Source organism: Chlamydotis macqueenii, chromosome 3 (genome assembly GCF_036417535.1).
Source record: "Chlamydotis macqueenii isolate bChlMac1 chromosome 3, bChlMac1.mat, whole genome shotgun sequence".
Lineage (NCBI taxonomy): Eukaryota > Metazoa > Chordata > Aves > Otidiformes > Otididae > Chlamydotis > Chlamydotis macqueenii.
Window position 1 is genome coordinate 106,626,917 of NC_141558.1, and position 24,357 is coordinate 106,651,273.

The window sequence follows — 24,357 nt, forward strand, 5'->3', positions numbered from 1 at the left end:
CCACTGCTTCACTGTCGAAATAATGAAAAAACCTTTTGTCTGATATCCAGTCTGAACTTTTGTAGCAACTTATACCCATTGTCTCCCATTCTGCCCTGCATCACAGTGAAGAGCCTGACTCCTCCTTCTCAATAACTTCCTTGGAGGTACCAGGAGCTCCTGTCAGGTCTCTTCTCCAGCTGAACAAGTCTAGCTCCCTCAGTCTCTCCTCATGAGGCAAGTGCTCCAGGCCCTGACCATGTTGGTAGCTCTCTTCTGAAATTGTTTTAGTTTAGCAGTATCTTTTGTGTATTAGGAAGGCCAAAACCTGTGGTCTAGGAAGTGCTGAGTAGAGGGGGCTGTGGCCATGGGGCTTCTGTTCATGCACCCTGGGTGCCGGTGGCTGTCTTGGCTGCCAGGACCATTGCTGGTTTCTGCTCGGCTTGTGCCTGGTTGCATGGATAGAGCAATGCTGTCAGAGCTGTTCCCCAGACAGTGTTGTAATAATTATAGAATCATAGAATAGTTTGGGTTGGAAGGGACCTTCAAAGGTCATCTAATCCAAACCCCCCTGCAAGGAGCAGAGACATCTCCAACCAGATCAGGTTGCTCAGAGCCCCGTCCAACCTGGCCTTGAATGTTTCCAGGGATGGGGCATCCACCACCTCTCTGGGCAACCTGTACCAGTGTTTGACCACCCTCATTGTAAAAAATTTCTTCCTGCTGTCCAGTCTGAATGTGCTTCCTTCTATTTTAAAACCATTACCCCTCGTCCTGCCACAACAGGTCCTGCTGAAGAGTTTATTCTTCCCCAGGTGCAAGATTTTGCATTTGTCCTTGTTGAGTTTCATGAGGGTCCTGTCAGCTCTCTCCTTCAGCCTGTTTCAATCCCCCTGAACAGCAGCTCTGCTCCCAAGTGTATTGATGGCTCCCACCGTCTTGGAGTGAGCTGCAAACCTGATGATAGTGAGCTCCGCCACCTTCTCTGAGTCACTGACAGTGTTAGCCAGGACAGGTCCCAGGACAGATCCCTGCAGTGCTCTGCCTGTAACCAGCCTCCAGGCAGGGCACAACCCATTGACCATCGCCCTCTGAACCCAACCAGCCAGTCCATTTTGTACTCACATAGGCTGTAACATCCTAATGTGGATTCAAGAATGTTGTGGGAGCTGCGTTAAAAGCCTTGCTGAAGTCAAATGGGCCCACTTGTTTTCTTGTTTGGCCTTTCACTCTAAAGTATCTGTATTGTTTCCCTTATTTTAAGTGGGTTTTTTTTGTGGACGCTGTTTATCCCCGTTCTTTAGAAATGTTTAAGCAGGTCTTTTGACTGAGTGGAATAGAATCTCTTCTTTTAATGAGTGGCCTTTTGCTTTTGTTTTATTGAGTAAAAATTAGAATGAGTGATATTTGTCATTTATTAAAAGAAGTAGCAGAGACTATTAAGGAAAGGAATACTAAAATTTCATGGTTTGTTCAATAAGTAATAATTTGCTGTGCTAGACTGTCTTTTAGGCTTTTTAAAAATGTGTATCTGTAGTGGAAATTATTTCTATTAATTATAAAGACAATTTATAATACAGTCTAGTGGAAAGCTTTGTTTTCATAGCAGTATCTTTCAAAAACATCATCCTTCAGCCTCAGAAACTGCCCTCAGGCAGACTCTGTTTAGGCTGATTTTTAAATGCATTCTAATGGCTATCCTGTGCAGGTAGGTCCCATTAGAATACAAAAGTTCATTTCTAAGTAGTTGCATTTTAGGGATCTGAATGTAATCTTTGCGGGTGAAAAACTCCTCTGTGTCTGTATGTCAATGCACAAAAACCTTGTGTCTTTGACACCAAAATACTGAAGAACCTGAATTCCATTTTTCGATGTGGCAGATACTGCAGGTCATGTTTCTAAAGCCACCTAGGTACCAAAGGATTTATGCAAGCAGTGGGATTTTTAAAAGCATCTGGGTATCCATCTTCATCATACTTGTCCTGTCTCAACTATAGCCATCTTTGGTACGTAGTCAATTAGAGTATCTGAGATTCTCCCAACCATCAGTAGAGAGGGACAGATCCACCACACAGTGAACTCTTCAGTGCAACCCAGGTACCTCCTGGACTGCTTGTGCCCTGTACAATTTTAAATTGTGTAGTGCTGCCATGATTAAATATATATTTATATTTCAGCATAATTAACACAATTGTATCTAATAATATTTAAGGCCTGCAAAATAAAATTCTTGAAAGCGTTTATCAAATGATGTTTAAGAATTTTTTCACCCTGATTGTTATTGTCTGTGTTTATGGCAAAGTACATAAGACTGGCATTTAAATCTGATTTCTTGTTGCATGTAAAAGCAAAATGGAAAAATGAAAAGCAGTCATAAATTACATTAAAACATACTTCTATGTATATTAGAATCATAGAATCATAGAATAGTTTGGGTTGGAAGGGACCTTTAAAGGTCATCTAGTCCAACCCCCAAATATTTGGGGGAGAGATGTCTTCCTTCTGTAGTATTTGTACGGCAGTTTTCATTAAGGTAGTTGTCTAGTTGTCCTCTGCTATGTACACAAGGAAAGAGGAGCCTCAGCACTTTTAACTTCAGTGGTGGAACCAAAAACAGAATATATGCACAAACTGCAGAACAGCTGCCCTGGCCAGAGCCCACTCTGTTTTATCAGTTCAATTACATTTGTCTTCATTCATTCAGATAATAAGAAAACAATATATTCTAATTTCTTCATCCTGTTAAAAAAAAAAATGTATGAAGCAAAGACTAAGGCTTTCTTTAATATTAAGAAAAAAGTGTGCTTGGGCAGGTCAGAGGTAGTAAATGGAGATATATTATATGGAAATCTTTATGCACATCGTAAAAGACTGCATAAAAGAACTCCTTTTTATTTTGGATGGTAAGCGGTAGTGAATTTCTTGTGCAAAGGTGTCTACCCAAAACTATGGGACAAGATAAATTCGGGAAAGGTCCTCGTTTGGGATTTGAGCTCATCGAAATAACCAGATTTTGGGCTCTCAGCCTGCAGCTGTTTTTCAGGACACAGCACCTAAGGCTGAAAGATAAATGGGAACCGCCTGTGTCAGCATGCAGTGCGGAGAGGCAGGCGAGTGCTGGGGTACCTCTGCTGTGAGCAGAGTTTTGAAGCAGCAGCCCTGGCCAGGAGGGTGAGAGAGAAGGGGAGCGAGGTGGGGATGTGCTAATGGGTACCTGGAGGCACACTGCAATCGGGATGAGCCGTTGGGTTCTCAGGCTCCTCGGCTCTGCCACCCTTCAGCTCAAAAAGCTCTGGGAAAGAAGTTAGTCAGTTAAACACAATAATTATATTCCTTCAAAAGCAAGTGAAAGTGGCACATGTTCAACACAGATCTCCTCCCACACTTCTTGATGGTAACAGGAGATTTGGGCGGATTTCCTATTCAGAGACAATCAGTGAGCGCGGAGAGCGAGGGATGCAGGATGCCCTGGCTGACCTTCAGAAGAATTACTGTTTCTTTCACTCATGGTTTCTCTCCCCCTCTCCCTTGTACGAGGCTTGGGAGCTGCAGAAGCTTTCTATTTAAAAACAGGTGCGTAAGTGGAGCTGTCTGCTGTGGGGACGTAATTGATTCAGGACAACAGTGACCCTAATCAGACAGCTGCTTTTGTTGTCTTGCCCTTTTGTATGAGGGAATAGGAAAATAGCTATCACTGTGCGCTTTAGTCAGGAAATATTCAGCAAATATTTGTCAAGTAATGTGTGTTTAGAATATTGCTTGAAATTATACATATATTTAACACTTTCCCCTCCTTTACTTCTCAAAACTGTCAGGCTTTAAAGGATACAATTTAATTAGCAATGGCATTTTAATACAGTCACTGGCACTGGCTGTGCTGTATGCAAATAATTTATTTCAGGGAAATTGTATTGGGATTGAAAACGTTTTTTCTTTCCCAAGAAGTATTATAATTCCTAATTGACTTGAAGCTTTGCTCATTTAGAAATGCATTCAGAGGGGAAACCAAGACGCAAGACAAGGGTATAGGGGGATTAAAGTTACTGTCACTCATGCAAATGTCTGTCACCCCGCACAAGGCTCACAAATTAAAATTGAAGTGCTGGTTTGCTGCTGCAGTCGTGCTTTCAGAATAATCAGTGATGAATTCAACTGACATACCACAACTGTTTCCTAAAACCGGAGCATCATTCTTGTATAACATGGCACATTTATATTGTTAGAGAAGATTTATATCAATTTCATTCTGCATTCAGATTTTTGAAAATTGCTAGATATAAACGAAGAGCACTTGCTTGCCCTGAAGATGAGTTTTCCATGTGCAGTGCCATGCTTGTCAATATAGATTAGCACATCGTTTAGAGGGAAAAGGGATAGATAGAAGAGAGAAAATATTTTGCATATGCATAATCAACACAATTGCAAATAAAGGCAAAAGTCTTGGGAGGCAAAACACAGCTGTAATGCTAATGCTGAGTGAATAATTTTCTTGATGAATTTAGCCTCTGTGTCTGCTCACCAAATGTCCTCCAATATATTGTCATTTCTGAAAATTTGGTTATTCCTTAGAATTGCTGCACTGTTTTGTTTTGGGGTTTTTTTTTAATTTTTATTTTTTACTCTCTCTGCAAGCTTTATTAGCTAGTAGCCATTGATCATAGAAACGTACTTCATTTTTTTTCTACTGGTTGGATTGATGTAATTACTTTAGGAATACCATCTGCAAACAGTTGACACAGCAAGTGTTAGAACTTTATTTGCGGTGAATTATGATGTGTCCTAGAATTAGTTGCTTTCTGTATGTAAGGGAAAATTTCTAAATGTACGTAGTTGCAGTCTTTGAAGGACGGGCAAAAGATCAAATGATTATATGATTGCCATGGGCAAACGTGGTTGGACTACTTCTGTCTATTTTTCTGTGCAAGGGAATGTTCATTTGCTTTTTTTGTCATTTGCTTTTGACATACTTATAATTTCATTTATAAGCAAATTAATAATGATCACAAGCATTTTGAGAGACAATCTGTAAGAATTCTCTATCTGAAAAGAATGAGAATCTCTTTCTGGTACAATATAAACAACTTACTAGCAAGGAATAAGGGAACACGCGTTATTTTCAAACAGTTATTGTCCTTCCTGGAATGATTAGATTATTGCTTTACATTTTGTGGAAGGAAACATTTACTTTAGTGGTAATAAGTTTTATTTCACTTTCTTATTGTAGTTGTTGGAAATTGCTGTGGTGAATCCAATTAGGCAGTTCAATATTGTCTTAGCATATACACAGGCTGCCCAGTGATTCGGGAATATTCTCTGTGATTGTGTTCTGTTGGGTAGCAGACAGGTTATATCAAGAGCCATTACAGGAAGTATAAAGCTATAAACCTTTCCAAGTACTTTCGTACAGAAATAGAATCTTATGTTTTCAAAACCAGTAAATCAGAAATATAACTGTCCTTACAACATAGGGGGAGGGAGATGTTAAATGGGCTTACTTTAGTTCATGCAGTGTAAAACTAGATATACCAGCACCAAATAACAGGCTGCTGCTTCCAGTACTGTCTGCATTCTTGCATTTGCTTTTCCATAAATCCATTAGTCAGGCACCACTCTTCAACAGCTTCTGTACTGGGTTTTACGAAGCATTACATTCAGTTATTTTAAAATCAGCAAGTTATATATACCAGAAAAAAAAAAAAAATCACAAATACTGTATTTGTCAGTGGCCCTATACCAGTGGTAGGGTTGCAGTCAAGCTCCCATACACACGATATTGTTAATGGTTCTGATTGCATAATCATTGCTCTCATAATACAGGAGAATGAATGATTGCCCAGAGCGAAACAGTGTTTGCAGAGAGCTCATCGTATGCCATTTTCTTTCATCATACGTTTGATGACCAAGTACAAAACCTTGCTAACTCCATAGCTATTATTCAGGAACGTGATTTATTTTTATGTGGGGAAGGAAGGTCAAATTCATTTGACAACACTGCATTTCCCCAGCCTGTGTTTTTACTGTGTTTAATGTCTAGATGTTGACTATCAAATCATGTTTCTCAAGGCCTTGTTTGAGAAAATTGTCTGGATGCAGTTTTTATGGCTATGACGTGCACTGCATTTTCTGTAATTATTAGAAGCAGATCAACCAGATTGATCCCTTTAGCACCTGTAATTTTTATTCTCCATTTTGCAGCTTGCTCTCACCCCTACCCACAAGCATTCATCCCTGGTGAGACATGCACTATTGCTGTTGGTCCAGTGGCAGGCTGGGGTCTGAGGGCTTTGCTCAGGGTTAAAGCTCTTCCCCTGTAGGTCCTAACTTTGCAATTTATTAAAGCATTGCACCTCAGTGAGGGATATTGCTGTCCTTCCACATCATGAAACAACAATTTACAAACTGGAACTACCTCTTCTTTTTCCCCTCTGAAAGTAATTATTACCTACAAAGCTGTAATAAATCAGAGTACTTAAAGACGGCCCAAGGGAGCTTTTATGTTTGTAAAACCTTGTCAGTCAGGCTTAGGTTTTGCAAAAAATTCCAAGGAAAGTTCCTTGTTTTGTTTTTGAACTTTCAGAGCAATGAAGTTGAGGAGGTTTGGATTAAAGGTTCTCATTGGGCTTTTCTCCCCCTGCCGCCTCCCCCCTCTCCCCCCGTTATCAATGTTAATTCAGATACTGGATACAATAAATCAGTTCTCTTTAATTCCCAGACTGCAAAACATTTAAGCTGGAATGAAGAAAAGATAGACATTTTTATATCTTTCACCAACCTACCTATGTCTAGCCAGACCGTTTAATTGTTTACATTATTCTGTATTTGGGGATGGTTCGCTTTGAGCAGTGAGATAGCTTGCAGAAAAGGACACATGGTGCTCTCAGCAGTGCTGGAGAGCTAATGCCAGGCTCAGCCAGAGCACTGGCACCGGTGGTGTCAGAAGGGTGCACTTACTGTACTGGGAGCTTTGAACATTTTACATGCTCACAGAAGTTACTGCAAACACAGGCACCTCAAGTCCTTGCTTTCAGTGGCAACTTTATTTTACATACTACAGATGTATTTTGCTTTGTGCACAAGTGCCTTGAAGTACTTTTGGTAGAGGATATCGCAGAAGATGAGGGATTGGACTTGGATGATCGTCACTAGTTGCTTCCAACCCAAACCGTTCTATGATGACATGATGATATGACAATATGATGTGCAAGAAGAAATCTCTTGAAAGAGAAGTTAGTTCCAACATTCTCAAAGATTGTGCTGTTACAGTGATTTGGACAAAGAAATATGACAACTCTGTTCCTCCAAATGATGAAAACTAAAATTATTTTTAAAACTGCTCTAAGTACTGAGCCTTTAGTTTTATCTCAGTAGAATGGATTTCTTTTGTTAATAGAAAAGTCATTTCTTTTTTACAGTGAACTAAGTTGGAGTTTCCGAAGTTGATATATATGCTCTTTCACAAACGGAATGGGACTAACTTAATGGCAGTTTTTGGTAGGGCAGACAAGGTTAAAAGTATTAGTGGAGAGAGCAGAGACATGGGCTGTCTAGAGAATATCTGCTGAAATACTTGAGGTGGTTTTAGCAAGGAGACTGTAGTCACAAACCATTTTCTTTTTACTGTCTTTCTTCCAGACAGTAAATCTACTAACCAGTTAGTACTTCTAATGCAAGGAAATTGGTTGGGGCTGGGGGAGAAGTTGCTGATGCAGCTATATTGGGAATATCAGAGGCGTAAAGATGAATCGGCGCAACTGCGGAAGAAGGAGCACAGCCCTACAGCGTGGTCCGGATGGGCACTACCTGGAGCTGTTGATTTCTCATGTTTTAAGTCTTTCCTCTCTGTTGTCCCTCTACTCCACTCCAGCAAAGGTAAAAAGATCACAGAAATAAAAGTTATCTTCCCAAGGTGTTTATTGTAAGCAACTTTGTAGATTCCGTAATCTAGGAATGAAGCTGTTACTATAATTCTTACTGTGTTTGTGGAGTAGCTGCAGGCCTGATTAAAACACAAGAAAACCGCAACCCACAAAAAAAGTGTCTTAAATGAGCAGGGACTATTAAACTGCTGGCTGGGTGATGAGATGTATATGAGAAATGCAAGTGTTAGTTTAGGTAACGATCTAGACCAGGGCATAGTGATGATGCTTGAAACACAGGGCCAGCTATCTAAAAACGCTAGACTCCCATTAAAATAGACACTTTTAAAATGATCATTAAATCGTCATTGAAGTATGAAATGCAATGTTAGAAGAACAATGAAAAAGGAAAATTAAAGAATTGGAAATAATTCTTCCATTTCAAACACTCTCTAATTAAATGCCTGTGTAATCTCTGCTAGTCATTAACTGAGATCAGCTAATGAAGAATGCACAAAACAGTTGGGCTGTAGCTCTGCTGTACAGTCAGTCCTGTGAATAAAATTGTAACCCGATAGTAACGAAGCATTATTGAAGCTGATTGCTAGTAAAACTCCAGCTGATTTTGATGGGGAAAGAGAGGAGCTGGGATCTTGCTCTCCATCTTTAGCTAATGGAGAGACTTTTAACATCATTGAAAAGGCAAAGAAATTCTGCTTCAACTTTTCACTGAAATGCCTCTAGTAGATAGGATTATACATTTGAGAGCTCTTCTGATCTAAAATAAACTCAGCAGACTAACAAGTGCTTGCTCAGGCAACTGAGTGGTCTGATTGCAGAGGGTGAACGGTAACTCTGAAATGAAGGCAGTATATGTAGAGTCAAATCATTCCCTCTTTAATTTCTCTGCACGTATATTGGGAGAAATAGTGAAAAAACTTGTTTTCAACTGCCAATGATATAAAAGTATCACAAATCACAGAAATAGTGCCACATACCTTTAATGGCATCTTCCCAAATGACAGGAGTCTTCTCAGCTTCTAACACGGTGAAATCTATGCATGAAATCAGGTTATGGGTGAAAAGGAGCAAACATAAAAGTGACACTGGATGAAAAGGTGAAACACTGAAGAACTAAACCAAGATGTTACTTTGGTCTTACAGTCCCTACGAGCAGTGACGAAGGATGAGCTCCTTTTCAATACTCCACAAAACTTCAGTACCTTTTTTTTTTTTTTTCCCCGTAAATAGCAGCCTTCCAGTACCTAAAGGGGGCCTACAGGAAAGATGGGGAAAAACTCTTCAGCAGGGCCTGTTCTGATAGGACGAGGTATAATGGTTTTAAAATAGAAGGAGGTAGATTCAGACTGAACATAAGGAAAAAATTTTTTACCATGAAGGTGGTGGAACACTGCAACAGGTTGCCCAGAGAGGTGGTGGATGCCCCATCCCTGGAAATGTTCAAGGCCAGGCTGGATGAGGCTCTGACATCTCTGGTTGGAGACGTCCCTGCTCCTTGCAGGGGGATTGGACTAGATGACCTTTAAAAGTCCCTTCCAACCCAAACTATTCCATGATTGTTTATTAACTCCAGGCTCAACAATCGTAATTTATAATCTTTGTAGCTGCATGTGAAAGTGCGGTAGAGCTCCCAGCTGGCAGGCTGTCCGGCTGCCTTCTGGGACAACCCCCTGGGCTGCTCTTATGCTGGGCTCCTTCCAGCAGCTTTAGCCACCCCTTGCTAAACCTGCTAACCAAGTATCCATAGCCCATTTTTGTGTGCGGAGTGTAGTTGCAGCAGCAACAGCTTGTTAGTTTTAAGCTTGTTTGCACCTTTTTGGCAACTCCTTCCTCACTTCAAAGGGGCATCTCAGAGATCGTAGTTGCAGCCCTTCTGCTTCACTTCCCCGCTGCAGGCATGTACATTCTCTGTTCACCTTGCTGTAACAAGGTAAATGTTTTAATCTTCCAGTTCAAAGCCAAAACTAGGGGAAGGGTTTTCAAGAGTAATAATTACTTTGCATTTTTCTATAATGTCATCATCTTGAAAGTTGTGAACCTCTGTGAGAAAGTGAAGAACATCTGGTCCTGGAAAGGCAAATATTAGGTGAATGTCTAGTTTGACCATTGTTCACCATGAAAAATGACTTTCCATCATAAGATGATATTTACTTGGCATTGCTTTGTATCCATAAATCCCAGCTCATTTTACTCTTGCCAGAATAGTTTTTATTCTGAAAATAAAATGTCAGAGAGTTAAGAACTTTCAGACTTTTGTCTGAAGTTGTTGCTGTTATATGGAAGATGCATGAAAGTTATAATGATGGGGAGAAATGTAAAAATCTTAAAATAAACTTTTTTTTTGGAACTGGAATGATCCAATGAAATGAGTGGAATTACTCTAGTACTATAAATCATGGTTTGGCCCAAGTCTGAGTACTTCGGCAGTCTTTGGTAATTCCATGTAAGGCCCTTGTAATCTTGTCAGCGTACAGCGTGTGCAGTCAGTGTTGCCGTTTCCTTTGGGTTAGCCTTAGTCATGCTTCTTTTCATCATTTTCTAAATGTGCACTTAGGGCTGAGTGGTGGCAGGTTTTTTTTCTTCACCTGTGAGGAAACACAAGAACAAGGAAAAAGATCCCATAATGCTTCCTTAAACTTGACTGTCAACAAACTCTAACTAATTTCCAGAGAAAGCAAATATTCACTTATGTTTTCATAGCAGAGAAACCAACATCTCAAACCAGGAATCATGCCAGCAAACTCTGATCCCTGAACATGCTGTTTACTTGCTCAGACTCTTAGCCTGTGTGGGAATCAGCACTTTTCTCCACCACAAATACCTCTGTTACTTGAGATAAGTAGTCCAAGTGTTGCACATGTTCATGATCAAGGGTTCACACTTTGAATTTCAGTTGAGAGCTATTGCGTCTAAAACCTGGTACCTTCCCTTCACTCAGCCTCTGCTAGCTGTTTAAATAACAAGGTGCCACTATACAAGTAAGTGAATTTTTCACGTTTGTATGGGATTACATGAGATCTAATCTGATGAGATTGGATCAAATTTGCTCTTTGATACATTTGCTGTGCCTAATTTTGGAAGTTCAGTTTTTTGGGCAAGCCTAGCACTGCTTGAAAGCTTCTGACTGGGGAGCTGTCAAAACCTAGGCCATAACCTAAACGCTAAACATCCGGCATTAAGTTTCTTCTGGGCTAGTTTGGGCTGCTTCTAGTGCTCCTAAAATTGTGAAGGAAGATGCTGAACAGTCTCAGGCACAAAGTCTAGGGGTATGTGTTCAGTCTGTTTCCTCCAAAGCAGCAGGAACAAGAGGAAGTGTCAGGAGGTCACCTGGCTGAGACCTTCTAATGAGCTTGTGCCACAGCTTGGCACATGCTGTTGTGGTTGAGTCTGCTTTGGGCCAGTGCCAGGCTGGAAGAGAAGTTGTCAGGAGGGTGTTTCATCAACTGTGCTGTCAAGCAGCTGTGTGCATGCTCCTCGTTGGTTCTGTGCAATTTTTTTTTTGTTCTTTGTTTGTTTGTTTGTTTGTTTTGGTTTTGGTTTTTTTTTGTTGGTTTTTGGTTTTGTTTTTTGTCAGTTTGCTTAGTTTCTTTATTGACTTCCTTAAATTCTCCAAGGAGAACTGAAAAGCTTCAACAGGTAATAAAATTAAGCCTTTTACAACAACAATAGTGAAAAAAAAATGAGTTTCTCAAACTGTGTGGTACTGAGGGTTTTATGTAGTATTTGGGGGTGTGTGCATCTTTTTATTTCTTTTAGTATTTTTTGTTATTATTTTTTAAGCAGTATCAGTATTCTGAGAGATACTGAATACTTATTGCAGAAGTGGGAGCACAGGAAACTCGAGTATTATGAACGAAAGCAATAGGAACTGGAAAATCCAGGGCTGCAGGTTATTCCTGTTATGGGTGAAGGCACTGTAAGCACTCACAGACTTTGCAAAGGTGCAGAGACATCCAGGGTGATTTTCTCCTGGAAGAGAGTCAGAATTAGTTCTCTTAATGCTTCTCTGCGGGGAAAATTTGCCAGTGTAATTAAACTGGCCTAGTTACACAGGTAGAACTCCTTGTTCGATCACTCCTGTTTCAGGAGGAGCGCCCAGGCAGGGAGTTTATACCAGAGTAACCACGGCAATGTGCTGCTGTATGAGTACAGCGAGGCCATTTGCCAGCTGGTGCGTGCCAGGTGGTTGCCATCTGAGATGCTCAGGACAGCATTGTTCGTGGTAAAAAAAATTGCCGAGCTGTGCCAGGGCCTTAGGCAGGACACACATTCCCATCAACGCCCTGAAAATAAACATTTTAAGTCATAAGTCAAATCTTTTCCCTATGTATATAAGCTCCAGCTGCCTTTGAAAACCTCCTATCACAGCTTTCTTTCACAGCTCAATTTGACAAAAAGATGAGTTTAACTGTTAATATTCAACAGGCTTCTGATGCTGCATCCTTAACCCAGTTTCTCACCACTTCACTCCCCTACTGCCCCTCTTTATCATGCCTGTGGCCGCAGAGTGATTCCTGACTGAGGGAAAGGCTGGGAAAGGGTGACTAGCTGGAAAGGGTGACCTGGCTCCAAGTCCGTGCTTTGCTACAGACTTTCTGTATGGTCTTAGGTAAGACAGTCCCTCTGCGGTTTGATTTCTGCCCCGCAAAGGTGAGAAGCAGCACGTCTGCAATGAGTTGTGAGTTCTGATAACCACGTCAGAGAAGATAAGTTGCACACGTTGTGCAGGCTAAGAGGCTGGGTCAGTATCTCAGCTGCCTTACATTTCCTCAGAGATAGGGACTGGAAAGTTGTTCATTCCCCAGCCAGGCTGCTTTTCTGGAGCAAATCCAGTTTGCCCTCCCTCCTCTTCCCTTACTGAGCAGTCTTCCAGATCCTTAACTGCCCAAAGCAGGCTTCTGTTTGTCTTAAAGCACTAAAAAGTATTTCTCTGAAAACCCTTGCGACCTCTGATTATTACAACCTGAATAAATAACTGATTTTAAAGCAGGAAGGTTCACAACAATTCTCAGGTCATTTGTCTTATGAAGATTTGGCTGGAGAAAGATAAACCTTATTCAGAGAGAGATGTTCTAAAGAAGTTGACTTTTCAATGTACATGATATCACACTTCATTATGGGGCAAGCTCTGCTGTTACTGTCAACATCTGATAACAACAGGTTCAGAAAAATTGGCAGGACTGGATGTTAATGTTGGATACCAAAAAAAGAGAAAAAGAAAAAAAGGAGGGGAACCATTGAATCTGAGCTAAAGCTAGCTTACTCTTCATCTCTTCATCATCCCATGTGTAGCTTCCCATACTTGGCCTTGTCTAGACTGGAGTTATTTATTTGGTTAGTGCTTTTTTGCAGGGTGTTCGTGAACTGCTGAATATTTTGTGTGTTCATCAGCTTGCATAATTTGCTCTTACTTGTTTTACACCAGTCTCTGTCTGAGGGGGGAAAAAAGCTCATATCTTATGTGGGAATTCTATTCCACAGTTGTTAAAAGCAGCTGTTTGAATCCTACCATTCAATCTTTTCTTTACTTCATTTCAGATGAGACAATTCAGATTGTGAGTTTAGCTCAAGGATATACAATGACGGTAATCAAACGTCTTTATATAGCCTCAGATTTGTGTCATAAAGAACTGCAAAAAAAGGCATCCAAATGCAACATTGAAAGTTAGATGGCAATTTATTTCTACAGTGTAATCTGGCAGTCATATCCCTGGCCTACAACAGGCTTGGAAGTACTCTGCTGTGGTTTGTATGCTCTAGAAAGAGACCTTCAAGAACATAAATATGCGCTGATGTTAAACTTTCCTTCTGTGTTTCAGAATTTGTGTTTACTTGTGTAACTGTAGGCATACAACATCCCTGACATGAAAATGAAAAGATAGGCTAATATTTTATTTATCGTCATCTGTGTTCCCTCTTGCAGCCATACCACTTTCCCAGTGTTAGATAACTGGCAATGAGAGAGACGAGCTGTAGCTTTTTAACAATAAATGGATCGCGCTACCAATCCAGTCTGGTCTGTGGTCAGAACGCCGGACGGGGTGATGGAGATGTGCTTAGTGGGTAGGGCCTGGTGGGTCCAGTTCCTTTCCTTATCCAGTTTCTGGACGTCTTTCCCTCCCTCCCCAGGCTGGGGAGCAGCTCTGAGGGGACAGGGCTCAGCCAAAATTAACCCACCTGTGTTTTCTCTCTTAAAAGCTGTCTCTGGATGAGTATCTCTCATAATTCTTACTCTGCAGAGAATTATTTTCAGCAGGAATAGTTCATTCTTCTTTTCTTTTTCGACATGGAAAGCAAAACAGCGCTGTGTCCTTTCAGATCACTGACAGATTTTTGTTGCTTTTTTTTGGAGAGGAGGCAGCCCTGGGTGGCAAAGTCAGACTCCGGGCCTGCAGTCCTCAACAGGCGCCATTCGGTTGTGCGCAAAACGCTTTTGCGATCCCAGCTGTGCAGGGGCAAGCGCACAATATGTTCAGTGCTTCACAGAATTTGTCTCTTGCAGTTCCATCGGTGAGGGAGCTCGCTTCCTTGGTCTCTGCGTTGGGCTGAACGGCAGCGGTGGGGCTGTTTTGTTCAAAACTTGCTTTGCTAAATTAAGGGGAAAAAAAAAAACCCAACAAACACAGTGTTTCTACAGCTCTATCGGGCACGAATAATTATCTTGGAGACCACTGGTAAGTTTTGTAGCAAGTTTAATGCAAACACGTCCTCTGCAGAAAGGCCTAGGTGCGCTCGGCCTGCTGCACCTGCGGGTGTGGGGAGGAGCCGGGTTGATCCGGTAGCGCCGAGGGGGCGGCCGGAAGGCCTGGCGGCTGCGCGAGCCACGGCTGCCACCTAGCGGCCGCCGGCGGGTGCCGCGCCGGGGCGGGGCCTTCGTAATTGTGTAGTTTTGGGCTGTGACTGGGAGGGGTGGGGGGGGTCTTTGTTGTTCATTGTTGTTAGTTGTCCGGGGAGGGGAAAGCCCACGAAGCGCTGAACGCTCCCCCTGCGTGGCGTGGCCCGGCTTTGGGCAGGGGCGGGGCGCAGGCCCCGGCGGAGCCTGCAGGGCTCCGTGTGTGCGAGGGTGGGGGGTGCTCTCTGCCCCCTCTGAGGTGGGATCCAAGGCTTTTGGGGTCTCAGGCTACATGAGTAACGGGGGGAGGAATCGGGGTTGTCGTCTGCTGTGGTATTTCAAAAGAAGTAAGCGTCTGCTGAAGGAATACCCTCTGCTGAAAAAGTCCACGCCAAACAGCCTCTTCCCCCCTCTGAACCCTGCAAAACCCTAACAAAATGAAGGGAAAAGAAAGAAAACAGTAGGACAGCTTAACTGAAACAGGCCAAAGAAGAAGGGAAGGCATAATTTGCTTACATACAAGATCACAACTTGAATGTGATACAGAGGAACTATCATGTGGCTTAAATAATTTAGCCATTCAATCTGCACTTTCGAATTATCTGGCATCTATTCATTGAAATGGGGTTACATGTTTGGCTTTTTTTCAAGGCCTAGATTTGAAACTACGGATTTATTTGCCGTTTACTCCATATCCAGAATCACTGCTGTGAAGTTGCTAGCATTTGCACTTTATTTTGGTATTAACCATTGCAAGATCAGTAGTCTGTTTCTGGCACAGAAGAGTTGTTTCATTGTGTGCTTTCCTGCTGTGTCCCACTACCTTTCTGAAATCACTGGAACCAAGCACAGTGGGAGAGAGAGAAAATTTGGGGTTGTTTATGATACGCTGGACGGAAGTGGATGAGGCAATTGAGTCCATTGTAATTTATGATAGAGAACATAAACAAAATGCTAAAGGATCAGTTGGTGCCAAGAGATTTTGATTTCGCCATTTCTAACACCAGATATTTTTTAAAAAACAGGGTTTTTTACATTATTATATATTTTGGGTATCAGGCTTGATGTCCCTTCTTTATGACCCTGAGTAATTAAAACTTGATGATATTCTTGATGAAAACTGAGCTTCTCATAAATAACATGATTCCAGGAGCTGAAGCTTTAAAAAGCAAACTCTGGTTATATACCTTTGAGAAACTGCAAGTTAAGGAAATTACGTTAAATGATTGACAGTCATCGGGTTTGGGGAGGGGGGCGAGGGGGATTATGTGTAGTTTTTAGTTATCAAAGCATCTGTGGATATTATATATAGATAATTAGGAATGAGACTGACCAACAGAACTGCTAAATATTGTTCTGTTAAAGCTATGTGCTGGGGAGGGGTGGGGATGCAACCACCTCTTCTGCAAAGAGCCAGATTGGCACAATGCTGACTTTTAGCCTTGGACATATTTTTCCCATCAACTATCAAAGCCTGTCTCGTTCTCCATATACTGCTGTCAAGGAGCTTGATAAATATCTTGCTGATTATTTATATGCTTCATATAATTCTGGCTTATTTTTGACAGGTAATCATATTAGTCTTTGCTGCAATCTAGCTTGTGCTATAAATGTTTTTCCTATGCTGTTGGGTTGCTACGTTAAAAGTTGAAAGCAGGGATTTGTCTGCCAGAGATAGAAAATGGTGCGGCATGAGAAAATGGTGCTTAAAAATCTCCATTTGCAAGTGTAAGCGGGAGAGAGGAAGAGCATTGTTTACTATTGTTTACTGGGGGACTGTATACAGGAACAAGTCAACAACATTTTGTTTCCAGTCAAGATCTGTTGATTGAAAACTACTTTGGCTTTTAGGATTTAGGATAGTAATTCTAATAATTGGCAGCAGCCTCCTGTTAATAGGTAAGAAAGTTGTGTAGGAAGCCATCAACAAGAACCATGTCATTTGCAGAGCCACTGGGAAGTTCAGAGTAAGATGACTTTTTCCTCTCTCTTTCTGTCTTGTTTGAGAAATGAGATGGTAACTTTTTTAAAAAATCATTTTCAACCTTCACTGCATTGTTTCCAGAAAGCACGTAATGTTTGTGCCTGGGTCAACCTGACTGAACAAAGAGCATCTGTGGCTTTGTGTCCTACCTTCCAGTACGGGCAAATTGTAGGATAACGTGTGATATAAGAAATTCATGTAAGCATAAACCCACTTTTCACAGAGATAGCTGACATCACTCCTGCGGAGGTAGCAGAGCTGCCTGATGGTTTTTTCTTCCCCCTCCGGAGTGGTGGGGCTCTGTGTATGTTGTCTGCAATATAAAGCACAGTGTATATGGTCAACAACCTAAGTACATGAAACCAAGGTCAGATGAAAGCAAGGCAGCCAGTGGAAATCAAATATTTTCAAGAGGAGTTGTTATTTTTTTGTTTTGGTTTGGTTTTGTCTTTAATTAAGCTTAAAATTGCTGTTATCAGTCTGTAGAAGCTGGTGAACTCTACTAAGGAAGAAATACTGTGCCGGTTCCTTGGAAAGTAGCTAAAAATACATTTTTAAAACTGAGTATTTTATTGTGCGCTCCTTCATTCCGTGCAAACCCTTACTTTGTTTGTGTCAGTGTCCAAGTGTCATGGTCTGTGCATGGGATGTGTGCGCGCAGATAAACATCTTCAGTTCGGCTGGCTCCAGGTGGAGAGCAACACCATCTGGTACCTCTGACTCGCAGCCCCAAAGATCTGATCCAGGGGAATGCCTTTGTGCTCCTCTGCTTGCAGTATTTCTTCAGTGTTTCTCACACCTCCCATAGGAGTTGATCTTGATGTCCCAGATTCATTTCAGCAGTGAAAAGACACCTGCTACTGCAAATTTTTCTTCATACTAGGGTTTGCTGCTACAGGATCTATAAAGAAAAAAAAAAGAGCAATGGGAACTCTTCCTGTCAGCACTCTGATTTCAAAAGACAGCATTGTTCTTGCAAGGATGAGGAAGGAGAGGGGAAAAAAAAACCATAAATACTTATAAATTTAAGAGCAGCATTTACTTGCTTCTCCATTTTGGCAGAAGTATCTGGGAACGTGACAAAGTTTTGGTGCTTGTTGATGCTGAAGACCTGTGTAGGGGTTCCCCGAGGGGTAAGACACTGACCTCTGCTTTGAATTCCCAAACCTACCCTGAACTTTACTGTCCTCGCTTAGTGTCCCGGCCCCTCTGAAGTCTCTGTGCTTTTCCAGTGTTTTGAATGCATGGAAACAAGGACTGAAGAAAATGCAGTAAAGAGGTAATAAAGCTTTTCCCAGCCAAATTTTGTCATGATCCTTACAGATATTTGTAGCGTAACAAGCAAAGTCAAATGGTGAAATCTAATGTTCCCTTAGCACAGTTATGTCCAGATTTACTAATTTACTATATAGTTTGCATTTGAAGTCACTGTTAGGGACGTTTCTGCCCAAATTCCTATTTATTTTATGAATTACCAGAGTCTTTTCTGTTTTATCGTCATGTACTGCTCTGTAATAAACAGGAAAAAGAATTCCTCTCGCCCCTCAGACGTTGTAGTTAGATCTGTTACCATTTCATGTAATGAGAATCTCAACTGTAAAATTTAATCCAGTATGGAGAGTTTACCTAGAGTTCAGAACTGTAGGATTTTATAATCTAAGCTCTCTTGGTATTTCCTGACCCAAGTGGGAGTGTCAAAAGGAGATCATGTGCAGAGATAACAGTGGGGATTTATAGCAGGGTTGCGTTTGACCACTTACCTTTGTGACAAACAGTCCAGAACAACTATTTTCAAGCATCTTCTACCATGGTACAGAGGAAGCATGCAGTAATTTTTAATATCCAAGGTTTAGAACCACCGTTGCTGCTTATGCTTCCACCGCACTTCTAGCTCCTCTCTTACGTTTTAACTTGATGAATGTGATCCAAATTCCATTGGCATTAATGAAGAACACTCATTGACTTCAATAATCTTTGAATTGCATCTAGTATCAACTACATTAGCATAATCAAGTGAGAGGCAATTGTTATGGATGCGTTATTTAGCACTGATTGGAGAGGTACTGTCAGCTCCCAGTGTCAGCTGGTGTTAGATGTTATTTTATGAGGGCTTGATTATTGAATTACTATTGCAGGTTATGAATCTTCCAGTTGCTTTTGCTTTTTACTGTGCAATATTCTATATTTACGTTATAGTTCCCCTAAAGCGTACGTTGGGAATGTTCAGCCACTTCATATAATTTCCAAATCTGTAATCTCTTCTTCTATGAAGTGGCATTCCTTACAAACCTGAGTGAAGCCATCATGTGCCTCCCGTTCCTCTCTGCATCACGTAGTGAGGTGCATCCTGCATTGCTGCAGTTGAGGCTTTGACCTGACAGCACTCATTTGTCCATAAAATGGGAGAAGGAGTGTGCCATGTTTTTGAGGCTGCTAATTCGAGTCAGACTCCTGGTACACAGTGCTCCTTAGCTTGAAAGTTGCTGAAGGCCATTAAGACGAAGAATATCAAACTACTGATGCCACATCCTGGAATAACTTCATCAGTCCCTGTTCGAGCGGTATGATCAGCAGTCATAAAATAGGCACTTGCAAGTAGGAAGCAAGATGCTGGCAGGTCACACACGCATGGCAAAGCTCTCCTCCAGTTGTTTTTAGTGACAGTGAGGTGTTGCACTGTCCACCATAGGTTCTGCCTGTGCCCAGGACATCAGAGTGGTTAGGTTGGTACGTGCAATACCGTGTGGTTTTAAGTTTTTTAAAATCAGTATTCGATTTGACTCAATCCAGAAATATCCGTGGTGCCAGTTGCCACCGGTTTAAAAGCCATGCTTGATCGCAACTTGAGTGAGCAAGTTCAGAGACCACAGTGCTGTAGGAATAGGAGACAGGATATTTTCTACAGTAATAATCTCAGTTTTGTAATACTTGTGGAGCAGTTAAAAATAGTTTTGTTGGTGATTAGATTTTTTTTCCAAAGAGCCGCTGGGGACATAGACTTCTGCTGCAAGTTAGCTGCTTCCCTTCCAAGAGCACATAATTTGCTTTTAGTGAAGTCCAAAATTATTAACTGTCATATTAGCCAATGCATATATTTGTGTCAGCGGTTAGAAAAAGTTCACTTCAGATCCTAACATTCAGGCTGATGGACTTCTGTGCCAGTGTAAGACTTCATCAGTCAATAAAAGTTGATCTGCAACCTTATTTCATGTTGCAAAAGCCAGACCTTACCCGGTAAACCAGAAGGGAAATTTTCCTCTGCCTTATCACATTGGAGTGAAGATGCTGGAGAATAGTGTGCTTTTAATTTTGGGACAAAGAAACATGTGCATGTCGTATTTAGCACAGTAGTGTTAGAGTGGGCTGTCCTAATCACCCACACAGGACAGGGAAACCTGCAGTGTTACACCAGTAGGTAAGGATGACCCCTCGCTGCACTTCCACAGCTGAGAGATGAGGTTGGTCCCCATTAGTATGTAACTGTGGTACCAAGGTCTGCTTCAGAAACAGGTCATTAAAAACAGAATCTATGTGTGATTGCTGCAGAAATGAAACCTTGGAAATCTTTCTCACAAATCAAAGCAGGTACAGTCTGCTGAAGCACTAAGGAATAATGTTTATAAGCTATTAGTACAAGTGCATGATTTTAACATGGAGCTTTTAAAATAGATAATGAAATTAAAATACAAAATTGGGCAGGGTTCTGCCTGGTACAGGCAGAAGCATGGAGCTTGATGATGGACATGTTCAGAACATGTTTTCTGGGGGGATCAATATCAAAGAACTTCAGGAAGGGTACATAAAGGTGATTTACTTTTCACCTTTTTCTGGTTTACTGCAGAAAAAGGTAATTGAACTTCAACTGGTCTCTGAATTATTTGGCCTTCTGTTAAGGTAGCAGAGAAAGATCTTTGATAGATGTTTATTATGACCCTGATGGAAGATTTTATGCTGTGTAGCACGAGAATCAAGGGAGAAAAAAATGGGCTTTTAAAGTTGATTTTTACCATGTGCCGTTTCACCTCTGTGGTTTTTCTTGCCATCTCTATCCCGAGTTCCTGCTTATAGGATCCAGTAATGCACAAGCTGCCATCGTTTGCCCTTTGCTCTTCTTTTTCACCCTCCCCCTCCAAATATTAGTTAGAAACCAAGAAGTTAGTCACTTAACGTTTTCAGCACAGTTTTTCACCCCAGTGTTTCTGTCAAAATTGTTTTCTAGTTTTTAAAATAACTATTCTAATGTTAGATAATTTTCCATGTAAATTAAATTTCATAACACAAATTCAAATGTTCCTCAAAATAAAATGCCTAAGTAAAATCAAGTAACATTATCATGGTGAAGTGGTGGATCTACAATAATTCCTTAGAGCTTACAGTGGAGCTGAGTGACAGGACTTATTTCCAGCCCACTGGGTTCAACGTACGGGGTTCAAAACAACAGATAAAGAACTGGAGACATCCTGGTTGTAGCTGGAAATCCCAGAGGATTAAGGATCCTTTGCAATAGGACAAAGGCGTCTGTTCCACAAAATGCTAGAAGAATTATACTCACTTGCCAAGTTGCAGGATCCACAGAATCAAGCAGGAAAAACATACGTGCTGATAAGGAACAATTTGCTAGTTTTTTTTTCAAATCAAAGACCTTCAAAAGCACTAATAATAGATATATTGCTGAACAGCTTCCTTTGTAATTTTTTGTTTCTGGACAGATACAGGATGATCGGCATCCTGTTTTATTTCATTTTGTTTGTATAAGTAGAACACTGAAGTGATTAACTGGGAATAAGTGCTGACTAAAGGTGCATCTAAATTTATCCCACATTGCTTGGGAATCGCGTAGACTTGGGAAATCCGAAATCAGATCATTGGATTGTAAATGTTGATTGATGTGTCATATAGTTGCGAGTATATCCCAGGCCAAAGTTAAAGTCTGGTACGGATGTTTTACTAGCCTGGACCACTCTATTGGGTGTAAACATGGTATTTTTATTCTCCTTTTCATTTTGACCTGCTGATCTAATTAAATGCTGTCTGAAAGTGCATAACTGGTTCAGGCTATAGAAGCATAGATATTACACTATTATATGTATATTGTGTTACTAGGTATTTTATATACATAGGTAGAATTTCCTAAGCTGTAAGAAGGTAGAAGGCTTTTCCTATGTTTTTAATGCTTTAATGAGGCGATAGCGTTACTGCCTTCTTACCCAGTGAAAACCACCCCAACTGCTGAGGGCTCATTCCAGCCGTGAGCACAAACTGCCTCCACAATGAGCTTCCTCGGCCACATCCGACCCCTCTGGCAGCCTGGCCCTGCCAGAGGCTGCTCAGGCTCCCCCGGGAACTGCTCCAGCTCCCATCCACGTTATTATTTGGTTCTGCGTGTCCTTTTCTCATAGTTACAAGAACAGCCCACAAGCACAGCAAGGGTGTCAGAGGAAGATGTTAAGAGGATGGTAAAGATAGGAGCTTGGCAGAAAATGTAAGCTTTTAGCTATTAAAACTTGGAGCTGTGGACCACATTAATCTAGAATGACTAAACAGTTTCCAAGCCACGGTACCTGCAGGTGGTGTCAGCTCATTAGGAAGCATCAAGAGGTGTTTTCTTGCAAAGAAAATAATAGAATCCTAGAAGGATTTGGGTTGTAAGGGACCTTTAAAGGTTATCTAGTCCAACCCCCACTCTGCAAGGAGCAGAGACACCTTCCACTAGACCAGGTCGCTCAAAGCCCCATCCAACCTGGCCTTGAACCCTTCCAGGGATGAGGCATCCACAACTTCTCTGGGCAACCTGTTTCAGTGCCTCACCACCCTTAAAGTAAAGAATTTCTTCCTTCTATGTAATCTAAACCTACTCTCTTCCAGTTTAAAGCCATTGCCCCTTGTCCTATCACTACATGTCCTTGCCAGAAGTCTCTCCCCATCTTTCTTGTAGGCCCCCTTTAGGTACTGGAAGGCCACTATAAGCTCACCCTGGAGCCTTCTCTTTGCCAGACTGAACAGCCCCAACTCTCTGGTGAGGGCTCTGATCATCATGTAAAGGTCTGCAAGAGCATGTATTTGCTTGGAGTGCTATTTTTAGTCTAGAACTTGAAAGATTGTGAAACATCCCAAGATTTACCTGTGAAGGCAGCTGACCAAAAGCTTTAAAGGTAGGCAGATGAAATAAATGATGAATCTTGCAACGGAGCTAACAGGCGGTCATTAGGTTTTTAGCTATTTGCCCCTTTTTCAATTTACTGCAAATAGTTGTTACTAAACACCTCAGCCTCTTTTCTTGGGGCACAAACAGATCTGTGTGTCTGTGGAAAAGACGATGCAGCAGACCGTCCCTGGATCGTGTTATCTCCGTTTCTCAAAAAAATACATTGCAAATTCTTTTGTGCCTTTCTTGGAGTTTGGAGGGTTTTTTTTTTTTAATTATTAAAAGTGGCAATTATACACATATTTAAATATCTTTTTGTAACATCCTTCTATTGCAATAGTTTTGTGCATTAATCCAGTAATGCCTTGTGGCAGACTTGATGTTTTTAACTTGTGGCTTCTGATGAACTTTGTGATATTTATATACATAGCAAGCAGGAATCCACAGTTACATTCCATACTCAGAGTGTAACTTCATCCACCTTAGGGACTCACACTTCAGAGACTTTTAAAGACAAGCCTCTGGCTTGAAGCTATCTTTCTCTTGGCTGCACATAGCACCCAGTAAAAGTTTGTATCTGGCACGTCATTTTTGAGGTGTGGCAGAGTTATAGATGGTTATACGAGTGGAAGCTTTGCAAATGATTATGTTAGACACATGTATGCATCCTCGAGTTCCTTTATTACACGTTGTGCAAGCACTCAGTTAGCTGAGGCATACTTTGCTTTTGAATCATAAGGAAAATGCCACTACCCAGCTTGCTTGCAAACTCGTTTGCTTAGAAGCCTCCTTGCATCAGCGAAAACAACAGTGTGTGTTTAGAGTGCTCTGTGCGGCGCAATGTTTCCTTTGCTTCCTTCGGTAATTTGAATGATTGGAGCGATACTTTTGAGAAGGAAGAAATAATTTCGTTGTTATGGATCATTTTTCAAGTGAAACTGAGTTTTGGAATAAAGTGATGGTGAGTAAACCATGTGAGTGGGGAAGGAGGGCTTATTTTTGTTCCGAGTTTTATTCAGCAGTTTCTGAAAACTAAGATGGAAGTGATTTTGGTGTTCTGACTGCAGGGCTATATGGTTTTTATTAAGTGGAAAACATAACATAATGATTAAAGAAGGGGTGAGACAGTAACAGGCATGCTTGCTGTCGTGTTCCGTGGGAAAGTTGAATGTGATTTCTCTTTTAATACAGAGATACAAATCTGATTCACAGTTAGTTCATCTGACTTCTGAAAGGAAAGCGTGTCAGCTCATTAAATAGATGCATTTTGTCTAAGCAGCTGCTTTTAACATAATAGTAACCTAAATTTTCAAAATCATTTGTGGTATTGCTATCTAGATATTTAAAGAGGGGTTGGTTGGTTGGTTTTCGTTTTGTTTTTTTTTTTTTTTTACTTTAAAAAAGGAAAAATAAAATCAAACCCTAATTTTATTTCAGATGGGAGAAAACCTTATAAATGACTAATGATTATTGTTTTCTTTCTGGCAACCATATTCTCTGTATTAACTGTATTCTGCATGTTCTGTAAGTAGCCATTTTC